Source organism: Primulina eburnea, chromosome 2, assembly GCF_022965805.1.
Source record: "Primulina eburnea isolate SZY01 chromosome 2, ASM2296580v1, whole genome shotgun sequence".
In the NCBI taxonomy this organism is placed as follows: domain Eukaryota; kingdom Viridiplantae; phylum Streptophyta; class Magnoliopsida; order Lamiales; family Gesneriaceae; genus Primulina; species Primulina eburnea.
Window position 1 is genome coordinate 7233144 of NC_133102.1, and position 15757 is coordinate 7248900.

General features: G+C 46.3%; 1 long non-coding RNA gene across 1 annotated transcript; it reads right to left on the reverse strand.

Moving 5' to 3' along the window:
* Window positions 1-641: 641 nt before the first annotated feature.
* LOC140824550 (uncharacterized) lies at window positions 642-15313 on the reverse strand. Its single transcript, XR_012116373.1, has 2 exons — window positions 14382-15313; window positions 642-671 (listed from the first exon to the last, which is right to left on the reverse strand). It is a non-coding gene; the product is annotated as an uncharacterized lncRNA (long non-coding RNA).
* Between the last annotated feature and the right edge of the window lie 444 nt (window positions 15314-15757).

The following is a 15757-nucleotide window of genomic DNA, read 5'->3' on the forward strand; positions in this document are numbered from 1 at the left end:
ACATTAATTTATTCCAATACGTTCGTGGGAACATCTTGTGATGATTGTATGGTGTCCATCAACACATGACAACATATTTTGATTTATTATCGAACGAGAAATAATCGTCACTTGGATAAATAGATCTTTCATAAGAACTTTTGTAAAAAAAAAAAAATTTAGAATGTAGAAAATGATACAAAATTTATATTCAAAGTTTGGTTAACATGTGGTGGAAAAAATTGAATCTTTGTTAAGATTTTATTTTATTATGAACTAAATTATCAACTCGAGTTATATCTTGTAGTATGGATGATAAGTCAATGATTACATAAAAGAAATTGTCTATCAATATAAAATTAATGTATTCTTAGCATCAAAATTAATGGTTTGGAGGAGAACAAGCCATGAACATCTATTTTAGCAGACACTTTCTTTTTTGTTAGTAGACAGACACTTCAACTTATAAACCATGCTATAAAATAAAATATTTTAGGTGATTGTCACAATTCTCACCTCATATTTGTTGTTTGCACAATATTTCTATTCACAGACGTGTCATGTATAAAGACGCATCAATTTCGATTTACAGACGTTTCATGTATAATTGAGCCAACCTAATTTAATTTTAGCCCAAACACTTGTTAAACCGGAGATTGGTACGATACAAGTTTTTATCATTCATGATACCCCTATAAGGGCTCGGGTCCTGGAGGACCCGGGAAATGTCGTTGAGTAGCCCCTATAGAAGCCGGGAGGGCGATTGTTACCCACGCGACTGGGCGCTTCATGCATGACCGGGTATTTACTTACCTCCCGAGCAACTAGGGACCGGGCTTTCACGCTAAAGCCGAGGGCTCAACACTCGAGTAACTTACTTAGAGGATCTTACAGATTGTAGGGCAGAAAGCGACTGGGCGGGAAGTCAACGTCTTCCGCCTGAACGTATCCCCGAAAATATGGAGAAGAAAGGGACTGGACATGCAGTCAACGTCCCTTATTCTTGGAGTACCCACGAAGCTATCGGGTAGAAAGGGACCCGACAGGTTGTCAACGTCCGAGGGTACAAGTAGTAGGTGAGCACGCGCATCAAGGTAACCCTAGCTTCTCTTCAAATAGCAGGTATCGTTGACATTCGCCAGGTCTGAAATTTCTTCACTCTCAAGCATCCATACATATTGCTTTAAGTTCCTCTCTCGACAAACCTGCTGACTTAAGCATCGGAGTGGTCACGCCGGACACCCTTCCGGCGCCCATTCATGAGTTTCTTTCATTGTTTGCAGGTCACGATCGAAGCCATCTACCTTGTTCATTTTCCTAACAACACTATAAATTCTTGATTTGACCCGGCGGATCACCCGACCCTGCTCATCCATTTTACCCGGATCACATCATTGGCGCCGTCTGTGGGAAATTGAGACTAAGGCGTTGATATGGCTCACACGAGGAAAACTAACCAGAACACTTCCCGGGTCCAGGGAGTTGACGCGAATCATTCAAGACAAGAGGACGCTCCTCTCGATCTTATCACTATGACTCCAGCGGAGTTTGATAGACGCATTAACGAAGCCATAGAGAGAGCTATGGCTAGGCGGGAAGCTTCCCACCATGATATACCACTCGAGAAGGAACCAGAAAAAGAGCAGGAGCAGCAGCAAGAATTGAGGGAGGAGGAGAAGAGGGGAGAAGTGGAGGAATCTTCTGCTGGTTCTAAGTCACCGACAATGGTCGAGGAAATGCTGGAGTTAAAACAGAAAATGAAAGTCCTGGAAGGACAGTTGGAAAATCGTGGTTCTTCTCGGACGTTTGTCAAAGGACGCCCGTTTGCTGAGGCTATCATCCGGGAACCTCTTCCTGGAAACTTTAAATCTGCTAAAGTAAGGGCATATGATGGAAATGAGGACCCGGAAGAACACTTGGCCAGGTTCGAGAATATGGTTATGCTGCACTGTTACACCGATAGGATCAAGTGTAAAGTGTTCTTGACCACGCTGGTGGACTCAGCTCAAAGATGGTTTGATGGGTTGGCTCCATTGAGTATTAAATCATTTGAGGATTTTCAGAAAGCCTTCTTACACCATTTCAGCAGCAGTAAGAAGTATAAGAAAACTGCTTTCAGTTTGTTCGAGGTGAGACAGGGGCCGGAGGAAAGTTTAAGGATGTATATCAAAAGGTTTAACAAAGTGGCCTTGGATGTGCCAACTTGTGCTGCAGAGACAAAAACTACTGCCTTCACTCAAGGCTTAAAAGAGAGTGAGTTCTTCAAGTCATTAACGAAAAAAGTGCCTGAAGATTTTGAGGATTTGCTGTCTCGGGCAGAGAAGTATATCAATATGGAAGAAGCCCAGAAACAAAAGAGGGAAGCCATCAGGAAGGAAAGAGGGGACCGGGCACCTAAGCCCGAGGAGAGGGGACCGCGGCGGGGTAATCCAGGACACTTTTCCCCGCATGTGCCTTTGAAAATTATCCGTGAAAGAGAAGTGCAGGAATGCAGTGGGGATCCGGTTCCTAGTCATCAGCTGTCCCAACCCGGGAAAAGTGGATTTTGCACCAGGCATGGTGTATGTCAGCATAACACCGAGAATTGTAAAGCTTTGAAAAGAAGTTATGTCCCACCCACCAATCAAGGGCACGACCAGTACACCAAAAGGTCGAGAGGTCCACCTTGGACCCCCCGGCCACCAGTATCTCATGCTCGAGTAAACTCAAGAAACAAGTCGGGAAACCATATGGGTAGGAGGAGGGAGCCGGAACCTGAGAAGAGGAGCCCTTCGTCCCCTGTTGCCGGATTGATTAAGATGATATCGGGAGGATCCACCGATGGAGATTCAAATCGGGCCAGGAAATCAAGAAGTAGGCGGGAGTGTCTGGAGGTGGAAGGATCTAGGAGGAACGAGGCCGTGATCAGCTTTGGCCCGGAGGACCTGAAGGGAATAAACATGCCCCACAATGACGCTTTGGTTATCCAAGCCCGGGTGGCCAATTACGACATTCTGAGAGTCTTTGTGGATTCCGGCAGTTCAGTCAATGTGATTTTCAAAGATGCCTTAGTGTAGATGGATTTGCAAGGGTTTAAGTTGGAAGCTGTGGAGACTGCCCTTTTTGGTTTTGCTGGACATGCAGTTTATCCGGAAGGAGAAATTGTTCTGCCACTCACTCTAGGCTCCCGGGACATCAAGAAAACGGTCATGACCACTTTCACAGTGGTGGATTCCCCATCATCTTACAATATCATTTTGGGGAGGCCGGCCATGAATGAGTTGAGGGCAGTAGCATCTACTTATCATCAAAAGATCAAATTTCCAGTGGGAAGCCAGGTGGGAGAAGTTCGTGGAGATCAACCCTATTCCCGAAAATGTTATGTGGAAGGTATCCGGGCAGATCAGGGCAAGTCGAAAAAAGGAGGGGAAGAAACCCAGGGTGGAGGAAGTTTGGAAGGGTGGAGTGGAGAAAGGAGAAGTTCACTTTGTAGCAGTGGAAGAGCAGGAAGCTGTGGAGATAGGACCAGGCCGACAGATCCGGGTGGCCCGAGACCTCGATATATCCACCCAGGTCAGTTTACTTAAATGTTTAAAGACTAATATTCATGTATTTGCCTGGTCCCAGCAGGAACTAACAGGGATTTCACCCCTGATATCTGAGCATCAATTAAACATTCTCCCGGGAGCTCACCCGATCAAACAGAAGAAGAGACACTTTGGTCCCGAGAAAGACAAAGTTATTGATGAACAGGTGAAAGAGTTGCTGCAAGCCGGCCACATCCGGGAGGTACAATTTCCTACATGGCTCTCGAATGTGGTGCTGGTACCCAAAGCTGCCGGGAAATGGAGGATGTGTGTTGATTTTCGGGACCTCAATAAAGCTTGTCCCAAGGATCATTACCCATTGCCCCGGATTGACCAGTTGGTGGATTCCACCTCAGGCTTCGAGCTGCTCAGTTTCATGGATGCCTATCAGGGATATCATCAAATTCCCTTAGCAAAAAATGATCAAGACAAGGCCAGTTTCATCACCTCGAGAGGTACATTTTGTTATGTTGTGATGCCTTTCGGGTTGAAAAATGCCGGGGCCACATATCAGCATTTAATGGATAAAGTCTTTGAGAAGCAGCTGGGAAGGAATCTGGAGGTTTATGTGGATGATATTCTGGGAAAGTCAAAAGAGGTGATGGATTTTATTGCTGATTTGGAAGAAACCTTTACCACTCTGACATCTTATGGAATCAAGCTCAATCCTGCTAAATGTATTTTCGGAGTCAAGAGTAGTAAGTTCTTGGGCTTTATAGTGACAGAGCGGGGGATCGAGGTCAACCAAGAGAAAGTGAAGTCCGTCTTATGTATGCCTTCTCCCCGATCTGTCAAAGAAGTGCAGAAGCTGACCGGGAGGATTGCCTCCCTATCTCGGTTTATATCTCGGTCAGCCCACATAAGTTATCCTTTCTTTCAGGTTCTCAGAAAAGCCCAAAAGTTCGGATGGGATGACAAGTGCGAGCAGGCTTTCCAAGATCTTAAAAAGCATCTAGCCGAGCTTCCAGTTCTGGTAAAGCCTGAGCCCGGGGATAAATTGTTTGTCTATTTATCCACTACTGAATATGCTGTCAGCTCTGTCCTAATAAAGGAAGAAGGCTTGGACCAAAAGCCTGTCTATTATGTCAGTCACGCCCTAAGAGGTCCCGAGCTGCGGTATAGTGAAGTGGAAAAGATGACCTTGGCTTTAGTTGTGACTACCCGGAAATTGCGGCCTTATTTTCTATCGCATCCTATTATCGTTCTTACTAACAGCCCGCTTGGAAGAATTATGACTCACTCTGAAGTATCCGGGCGGATGATCAAATGGAATGTGGAATTGGGGGAATACGATATTGAGTATAAGCCCCGGTTGGCCATAAAAGCGCAGGCTTTATCCGATTTCCTCTCTGAGATGATTCAACCTGCTGAGGAAGAGAGATGGAGGGTGTTTGTAGATGGGGCTTCTTGCCTGGTTGGATGTGGAGTCGGAGTCGTGATAATCTCCCCATCGGGAGATAAGATTAAATTGGCAGTCAAAATTGGTTCCCGGGTAACAAATAATGAAGCAGAATATGAGGCTGTTCTGGCCGGCATCCGAGCTGCTCGAGAAATTGGAGCGGCTAGGATTATATTGTATTCCGATTCACAGTTGATTACTCAGCAGATCAAGGGCGTGTATGAGGTCAAGGACGACAAAATGCTCAAATATTTGCATCTCATCAAAGCCCAGGCAGTCGTATTTGTGGATTGGAGCATCGAACAGATACCCCGAGAAGAAAATGGAGAGGCTGATGCCCTAGCAAAAATGGCTGCTTCTCTGTCGGAAGACAGCACCCGGGAGGTTTTATTTGTTTCCCGAGCAGTTTTAACTATTGAAGAAGAAGAAATGTTGACAATACCCGAGGATTCTTGGATGACCCCTCTGATCAAATTCATTCGGGACAATGAATTGCCCGAGGAGAGAGCTCAAGCACAGAAAATAAAAAGACAAGCCCCCAGGTTTGTTCTCTTAAATAATATCTTATACAGGAGATCATTCCAGGGACCATTGTTAAAGTGTTTGAGCGGGAAGGAAGAGATTTATGTTCTTCAAGAGATTCATGAAGGATGCTGTGGTGAGCATTTGGGGGGAACATCTTTAGCTCGGAAAGCGATGTTAGCCGGATTCTGGTGGCCAACTCTTCACCATGATTCAGCTCGAGTGGTCCGAACTTGTGAAAGCTGTCAACATCATTCCAACTTTCAGCACAGCCCAGCCACTCCTATGAAGCCTATTTGGGCATCTTGTCCTTTTGATCAGTGGGGTATGAATATAGTCGGCCCATTTCCAGTTGCTCGGGCCCAGAAAAAATTCCTGTTGGTAGCTGTGGATTATTTCTCCAAATGGGTGGAAGCTGAGCCCTTGGCTAAAATCACCGAGCAAGAGGTCTTGAAATTCTTATGGAAGAATATAGTATGTCGCTTCGGCATACCCCGGCGATTGATCTCGGATAATGGGAGACAGTTTCAAGGAAAAGAAATAACGTCTTGGTGCCAGGAAATGAAGATCACCCAGTCCTTCACTTCTGTTGCGTACCCTCAGGCCAATGGGCAGACAGAAGTTTTAAACAGAATCATTGTGCAGGCTTTAAAAACAAGACTGCAAGGCAAAGGGAAGGACTGGGTAGAAGAATTACCCAGTGTACTATGGGCATACAGGACTACTCCCCGGGCACCTACTCAAGAAACTCCGTTCAGCTTGGTGTATGGATCTGAGGCCATCCTTCCTGTTGAGATCGGTCAAACATCTGCCCGGATAGAATCTTACCCGAGCAACAATGAGGATAGCCGTGCATTGGAACTGGATCTATTAGAAGAAAAGAGGGACCAAGCCATGATCCGGATGGAGACATATCGAAACCGGGTCATGAAATCCTACAACAAAAAGGTCCGAGTTCGAGACTTGCAGATAGGGGACTTGGTGATGAAGAAGGTTAATCCAGCTGGGGACGTGGGCAAGCTCGAAGCTCGATGGGAGGGGCCTTACAAAATCATTAAGAGAGTCAGTTCAGGATCCTTTTACCTAGAAGATGCTCAGGGTAAACTTCTTAAGAGACCTTGGAATGTACTTCATTTGAAGAAATATTATGCTTAGCCAATATACAGCTGTAATTTTCACTTTGAAGAAATAATAAAGGATCGTTTTCCTCATACTTTTGCCTGCTATAAGTGATATTGCGTAAAACTGAGAAGACATAAGCCCAGGGTTCTACTCCCTGGCTCGGGGCTCCGTACCTCGATCATTCCAAAGTCCCGGGACCTGTTCCCCGGCCTAAGGTTCCGCACCTTAGTGTTACATAAGCCCAGGGTTCTACTCCCTGGCTCGGGGCTCCGTACCTCGACCATTCCAAAGTCCCGGGACCTGTTCCCCGGCCTAAGGTTCCGCACCTTAGTGTTACATAAGCCCAGGGTTCTACTCCCTGGCTCGGGGCTCCGTACCTCGACCATTCCAAAGTCCCGGGACCTGTTCCCCTGCCTAAGCTTCCGCACCTTAGTGTTACATAAGCCCAGGGTTCTACTCCCTGGCTCGGGGCTCCGTACCTCGACCATTCCAAAGTCCCGGGACCTGTTCCCCGGCCTAAGGTTCCGCACCTTAGTGTTACATAAGCCCAGGGTTCTACTCCCTGGCTCGGGGCTCCGTACCTCGACCATTCCAAAGTCCCGGGACCTGTTCCCCGGCCTAAGGTTCCGCACCTTAGTGTTACATAAGCCCAGGGTTCTACTCCCTGGCTCGGGGCTCCGTACCTCGACCATTCCAAAGTCCTGGGACCTGTTCCCCGGCCTAAGGTTCCGCACCTTAGTGTTACATAAGCCCAGGGTTCTACTCCCTGGCTCGGGGCTCCGTACCTCGACCATTCCAAAGTCCCGGGACCTGTTCCCCGGCCTAAGGTTCCGCACCTTAGTGTTACATAAGCCCAGGGTTCTACTCCCTGGCTCGGGGCTCCGTACCTCGACCATTCCAAAGTCCCGGGACCTGTTCCCCGGCCTAAGGTTCCGCACCTTAGCTCCTCATAAACCCCGGACACTACATCCTATTAAGTGTCCGTTCGTTCCAGACATTCACATCACAGATATCCATTTAAAGTGCGGAAGGCTAATACCCGTTCGCATAATTTGGTATTTTAGTTAGTTCTCAACACTTGGCAAATTGTTAGATTTGTTAGAACAAGAATATCCTGATTATATAAGGATCGAGTACTGAATTTTTATAAATATTGCGAAGAAGGATAAAAGGAAAAGAAAATATTGCATTACTACGAAGCCCGAAGGCAGGGAGTGAACTTAAAAATGAAAAGATTACAAGCCTATTCTATATCAGCAGGCTGTTTTCTGGCTCTTTCGCCTCCTCTGTCGGCTTCTTTATTTGCTCTGCTTCTGCTTCTCCAGGTTTTCCTTTTTCCTCCCCCTCTACGGACTTCTCCTGCTTTTCCTCCTCTACAGGTTCCTCTCCGTCCTCCTCTTCTGATGTACCTTCATTGCCTCCCACCCCGGCTCCTGCAAGAGATGCAATGGCTAGCCCGAAATCTGGAAAGTTGGCTCTATCCTTGGGGATAAGCTCGGCTTCCTGGAATTGTTGAAGGCATTTTTGAAGCCGGTCTTAAAGAAAGGATAGGCTCGATCCTCAACGGCCGCCTTGAATTCTGAGGATTCCAGGAAGGAAGTCCGCAGTTGCTCTTTTTGGCGCTCAGACTCGGCTAGAGCCTCCTCTGCTCTTTCAGCCCGAGACATTTGTTCTTCTACAGCATCCATCAGGGAGGCGTTCTTGCGATCAAGAATCAATTGATGCTTTTGAAGAGTTTCCTCCCTGATATGACTTTCCTTTAATTCCTCTCGGGCTTTGGCCAGCTCCGCCTGAACAGACTCCACAGAACCCTGAAGGGTTGCCACTGTCTGTGAATGGAATCCCTTCAACTGAGCAAGCTCCGCTTGAATAAGCTCGTGCGTCTCTTGGAAGACCGGAGTTGGGGAGCCTGGTGGTTGGCTAAGGAGGACACCTCTTCGTAGGCTGACATTAACATATGTGCACCCTATTTTTCAAAGAGAAGGCAGGGTCGGCAAGACCATAATAATAAAAAAAGAAGAGAGGAGAGGGGAAGAAAAAAGCTTACAGCCAGAATCTTGTTCAAGCCATCCAGGCATCGAGGGGTTGGTGGCATGCTCTTCAGGAAGGCCTGATCAGTAGGAAGGAGCATTTGCTTGAGGAAGTCTGCCCCGACCCGGGAGACTCCTTCGGTGGAGAAGACAGACCCGCTGGGCTGACAGGGCCCCTGGAAAGATTCTGGGAGAGGCCCTTGGAAAGATTCCTGTGAAGGTTCTTGGAGGGGTGCCTGGTCATCGCGCAGAAGGGGAGGCGTGTCTGATTGAATCGCTTGAAAGGATGCCTGGCCTCCCGCTTGATCATCCTCACTGAGAGTCACCACCGGGATGGTCGTGACTCTTCTTGGCCTTTGGCTAAGGGGGAGGAGGTCCTCATCATCTTCCCTGGATTCAGGCTCCGCTCTCTTAAGTTCAAATTGTACCCGGGCCGTCTCCTTCGCCCGAGCAGCCACATCCTCCGCTCTCTTTTCAGCAGCAGCCTTTCGGGCTGCCCTTTTCTTCTCCTTGGCCGCCTTCTCGGCTGCCCATCTCCTAGCAAAAGCCTCCTCCATTAAATCTGCATATAAAGCAAAGGAGGTTAGAATCCAAGTGCAAATATCAATAAAGGAGATGATGGCATAACAGGTAAATGAGAATTACCGGGCTGAAGGCCCGAGCCAGCAGCTTCGTCGACTACTCGGTTAATCGGATCTTCAGCCCTGTTACTTAGGTGATAGGTGGCCAGATGCTCTTAGGTTATAAGGGTGGAGGAAGAAAACTTTTGACCCTCCACCAAGGCTAGGCTTCGGGTATAAAACTCCTCAAACTTATACGCTTGGGGAAGCTCTGGCTGACGAGGAAGAGAAGAAATGAACCCGGTCGGACAATCGAGACTAGCCGGGAGTTTGATAAAAAAATATCTGCCTTTCCATCCCTTTTGAGAGGAGGGGATATCATCAAGGAAGCAGGCATTAAGCCGAGCAGAAAGGGAAAACGCATTATCACCTAATCTACAAATAAAAAAGTAATGTAGAACTTTGGAATTTATTACTAGGTCATGCATTCGGAAGAGGACAAAAACCGAGGCCATAATCCGGAAAGAGTTGGGATGGAATTGATTAAGAGGTACACCAAAGAATTTGGCAACCTCGATATAAAATAAGAGAATAGGAAATCGGAGACCATTTCGAAGCTGGTCTCGGAAGAAAGTAATATAACCCGAGGGAGATTGATCAGCCCGGTCAGAGGGCTTGGGTATGAGAATAGTGTGTGAAGAAGGAATGACCCCAGGGTTCGAAGTTCTTCCTCTGCTCCCGGACGCAAGGAGCTCGGCAGAGAAGAAAACCAGGGAATCTCTGGAAGGTCGGCTGAAGGTTGGTCAGGTACCCGGGCTTTACCCTTACCCTTATCTTTTTTGGGGATCCGGGATATGCCCGAAGAAGAAGGTTTAGAAGGTCTCGAAGAAGATGGGGGTTTCAAGCTTATAGGTTTGCTGGCGGCATGGGTAGAAGGGCGGCGAGAAGTGGGAGAAGGAGACGAATTAGAACGAAGAGCAGCAGATTCATACCCCGCCGAGCCTCGTGCATTGGCCCCGGAGGTGGAGGAAGTAGAGTTAGACATGATGGAAAGGAAAAACTTACAGATGCGGTGGAAGATCGTCGGAGCAAGGAAACTTTGAATGCCGGAACTGCGAGAAGAGAATTTGCAAGGGCTTCGCCGAGAATGCTGATTTGAAAGTGATTTTTGGGAAAACCTAAGGTCGCTATATATAGGAGATGGGGAAGGATCGGAACCGTCGATTGAGTGAACACGTGTGCGGTTTCGATGCGCCTCGAAAGTCGCGACGGGCAGAACGAAAAGACAGTTACACAGATCGAGATGTCATGATGTTTTATCTCCTCGGAATACGAAACATTACTAGCCGTCGGGATAGATGAACACGTGTCGTTGTAATGACGTGTGGATAGGCCGGGAGGTTTGGGAGAACCCGGCAAGTTTGTTTCATAGCTCGGGAACCTAGAGACCCAGGACGGAGATTTCTAAGTCCGAATAATCCGAGACCCCGGCATCTTGTTATAGTCAAAAGGTTCGATAGCCCGGGAGTATATTTTAAGTTCAGGGGGATCAGGTTATTACAAATAACTGTAAGTCTATTGATTCGGTCAGCATAAATTCGCACAAGATTTATTTGCAGAAGAGTAAAGCGATAGAAGTCGATAAAATTTCCATTACATAAAATAGCGGCAAAAAGTTATGGGATCCATTATGTTAGATACAGAATCCTGCCACTCCGTTATCCAATTAGTTAATTCGTGAATGCGGAGGTCAATGAAGGATTCATTCTTCATTATCTTGTCCAGGGAATGCCACTCTTTCCACAGCATCATGTGCAGCAGAACTTCATCGTCAACCAGATCGGTCACCCGGTCTACTGCGAATTCTCGGATATACTTCCTCGCTCTGGCTCTTTGCGCTCGAGTAGTGGCCAAGCGATTGCGATAGGTATAATCCAAGTCATGAGCCTTGTCCCGCACGGCCATGACCTTCGCCCATATATGTTCATCGATTTCCCTCTTCAGTTCCTCCACATGAGGACGCATCTCCGGGGTCACCAGGACATGTGTACTGCTGCAGGCACTGGAACCGCTTGAATTCGACATTTTGAATTGAGGGTCACTTTGCATCTATCCCCCCTTATTTATAGGTGAACGTTTTTAAATGTGGAGGAAATACAAGGGTCCCAGCCAGCGGAATCGTCCCCTCTATGAGTCAAAGGAAAAAGTTAATCGAAGCCATCGAATCTAAACACGTGGACGGTCAGGATATTCCTTGAAAATTGTGCTAAGAAGGTGAAGGGGCATTGACGGTTACCAAGGCGCCCGACTGATACATCTAGGAATACGGAACGCTCTCATTCGGTGAAAGTTTTAATGATGAGTTGTATATCATCCGGATTCCACGTGAATAGTCCGGGAGGTTTGAGATCCCGGCACATTATTCTAAGCCCGGGAGGTTTGAGATCCCGGCACATTATTCAAAGCCCGGGAGGTTTGAGATCCCGACACATTATTCTAAGTCCGGGAGGTTTAAAACCCCGGCACGTTATTTTCAGTCCGGGAAATTTGAGGCCCCGGCATTTTATTCCAAACGAAGCTCTAATTGCTTTGTTTAAAGTAGGTGAGATTTTTGTTCTGGATGATTCAATCGCGTATTTACGAATTATATTCGGTTTATCATTGATAAACGTGCGAAGAAGAAAGTGAAACAAATAAACAGATGTTATTCATAAAGGAATCGCTCATGCCTAGCACCAATTATTAGTACACCTACAACATGCTGCCACTCATGGATCCAGTGGGTTAGTTCAGGAGACTGGGCGATGTTAAAGGACTCAGAGGAGGAAATCTTTTCCAGTTGACGCCCTTCCTTCAGCAGCATCGTGTGAAGCAGGACTTCATCAGTAGCTAGCTCGGCGACATGGTTGACTTCGAGCTCCCGTTTATACCTCCTCGCCACCGCTCTTTGTGCCCGAGTGAAGGCCAAACCCTCTCGGAGCGTGGCATTAAGATCTTGAATCTTATGCCAAGTGGACATCACCTTCGACAGGACCAACTCCTCAATGGTCCTCTTCAGATCCTCCGTATGAGGAGGTAGGGTATTGGGCGCTGGAACGTAGATGCCACTGCAGACCGTAGATTCGCTCGAACTTGCCATGTCGAAGATGTTATCTCTTACCTTCCATTGCCTCCCTGTATTTATAGGCACATAGCATTTATTATCGAAGTAGACGAAGAGACTGTTACGAATATCGAGATACTAAAGTATTAATCGTCAGAAGAGGAAAGGACACACGTGATTATCGAGGCGTTAGACTTATTTCTTTCCCGAAATACGAAGCGTCTCCAGGAAGGAGTTAAGGCTTACACCTGTTATCATAACAATCGGGACATCCGGGTAAGCGGGGAAATATTTGTATTGAGTCCGGGAGGTTTAAGGCCCCGGCATTTTATCTTCAGACCGGGAGATTCGAGGTCCCGGCATATTATTGCAAACTCGAGAGATGCGGAGCTTGGGCGCCCTTTTTGTTTTAAATACGAAATCCTCACGTCTCCGTTCGTTACTTATTATTAGTTAATCTTGTCAGTCGAGTTATGCAGCCCGTGGGATATGCATCAGATAAAGTGGTGCAAAGACAGTAAACTCGGATAATAATTTTATTTAACGAAATTACTTCGGATTACATCGAAATATGCCTCCTCTACGAAGGCTTTCCACAGGAACATCCAACGTCTCACTTCTCGTGTAGCCCTTCCTTAATAGCCCTTGGTGTCAGTGATATCGTTGAGAGTGTTCCTCTCTTTTCGAAGCATCAGTTCGTACATACGGTCCTCTTCAAAAGGATCCCCCAACTCGGAAATATTTAGATACTCCCGATACTTCTCCAATTTCGCCAGAAGCCGAGGAGTATTAGCCTCACCGCAGTAGTAGAGAAGCTGTAACTCCTGCAGTGCCTCCCAAAAGGCAAGAATCTTGTGAAAGACCTCCTCCTCTATTTCCGTCTTATGCCTCTCTGTAGATGCATTCATGAACTCTGCCGCCAGATCAGGGACGCTAGGATTGCTAGCACCTGCCATTGTATCTTCCTAACACCACTTTGCTGGTATGATGACGGATCGGTAAGGCACTATTTATAATAAGAACAAATTAATAATGACCGTTAATCTTCAAGATGCCTGAACGGTTGAGATAAGTTTTGGAAATTGTGCCGGGAGGTGAAAAGACGTGCACAGTTGTCGAGGTGTCAGACTTATCCATTTCTCGAGATGTGGAGCGTTTTCTAGTAGGAATTAATTGTGGGTACATCTCATTATAACGAATGCAATATCCAGAGGGGCTGAATAACAATTCATTAGGGTCCGGGAGACAAATCATCCAGGCGTGACATCTCTTCTACGGGATATTTAAAGGCTCCGATGCTATTATACACCGTGAATTATTTCACACCAATCGGGACAGCGAGTGAGACTCTAGCCCGACTATTTTAGGGATGGGTGGTGATACCCCTATAAGGGCTCGGGTCCTGGAGGACCCGAGAAATGTCATTGAGTAGCCCCTATAGAAGCCGGGAGGGCGATTGTTACCCACGCGACTGGGCGCTTCATGCATGACCGGGTATTTACTTACCTCCCGAGCAACTAGGGACCGGGCTTTCACGCTAAAGCCGAGGGCTCAACACTCGAGTAACTTACTTAGAGGATCTTACAGATTGTAGGGCAGAAAGCGACTGGGCGGGAAGTCAACGTCTTCCGTCTGAACGTATCCCCGAAAATATGGAGAAGAAAGGGACTGGACATGCAGTCAACGTCCCTTATTCTTGGAGTACCCACGAAGCTATCGGGTAGAAAGGGACCCGACAGGCCGTCAACGTCCGAGGGTACAAGTAGTAGGTGAGCACGCGCATCAAGGTAACCCTAGCTTCTCTTCAAATAGCAGGTATCGTTGACATTCGTCAGGTCTGAAATTTCTTCACTCTCAAGCATCCATACATATTGCTTTAAGTTCCTCTCTCGACAAACCTGCTGGCTTAAGCATCGGAGTGGTCACGCCGGACACCCTTCCGACGCCCATTCACGAGTTCCTTTCATTGTTTGCAGGTCACGATCGAAGCCATCTACCTTGTTCATTTTCCTAACAACACTATAAATTCTTGATTTGACCCGACGGAGCACCCGACCCTGCTCATCCATTTTACCCGGATCACATCAATTCATATTACACATTCATATCATTTGATCTTATCGTTAAAATTTCACGATACAAAATAGGGACCAAACCAAGAAACCCAAGAAAAATAACTGCAACCCAAACATGACGAAAGCAAAAACATTTTCCTCCAATTCCCATAGCAACCAATCCCAATGCCGATAATATTTATCCGCATCGGAAACCATCCAAACGCCGTCGTATCCGTAGAGGAAGTCTCTGCTGTAGCCCAGAAACATTTTAGCTCTCTCCACCTTCTCCTCCACTTGCTTCCCCAAACCATCAGCAGCACAAGCCTTCAGATCCTCCTCCGCAGCCTCGATCCGATTGATCGTCCTATCCCTCTGGAATCCACTATTCTTTAACTGATCCACCAACGAGAATGTTCCGTTGATTTGATCCAGCGCTTCGCGAAGTGAATTGGAGCAACCGCTGAGGTTAGATCGATCAGTCGAATTCGAGAGTAATGATATCAGAGTTTGTAGCTCTTGGGTGGCTGTTTCTAGGGAGAGAGTGAAGATCTGGTTTGGATTTGTGACGCGTTTGGTGTAGATGATGGGGTAGAAGGATGCTAAGCAGGAAGGAGTTGAATTGACGACGGAGCAGAATGCTTGGAGTGATGGGTCCACGACGGTGGTCGTCCGATCAAAGGTGTCTGGAACAGTAATGTCGTGGATGAGGAAAGTGATTAGTGCAGCGATGATTAAGGCTAGAGAGATGAGAAAGGTTGAGAAAATAGCTATCAATATCTTCCTCCTCCGGCGGAGAGCTAACAGAGCAGCGTCTTCTTGGCGGAGAGAGGTTGACTCCATTGCTTGACTTGGTTTCCTTAATCTAGAAGAATATATTTATTTATAGGAGGAAGAGATTGCATGGCAAAAGAGGGGTTTTTGTAGGGATTTCGATTCAGGAATACCGACTTTTGTACGGTTTTTATTTGTGGTTTTTTCAGCTTTTTCAATTTGGATTTCGTTTTTAAAAACTAGAAAAAAATAAGTCTCTTGTGAGACGGTATCACGGATATTTATCTGTGAGACGGTCTCACGGATATTTACAATAAAAATTAATATTTGTAGCATAAAATGTAATACTTTTTTATGAATGACTCAAATAGATATCTGTCTCACAGAATACGACCCGTGAGACCGTCTCACACAAGTTTTTGTCATATTTATTTTAGATGAAATTTCATTTAATAATGGAATATTTGATATGTTTAGATATTTTCGAAAAATTCAAACTTTCACCAGCAGTTACACTAAAAAATATTACAAATTGATTTATTCCTCAAACCTTGTAAATAAATATCGTAATCTGAAAAAAAAAAAAATTAAATCAAATAAAATGGTTAGATTTTCAGATTGAAATTTATAAAAATCAAATCGAACCGA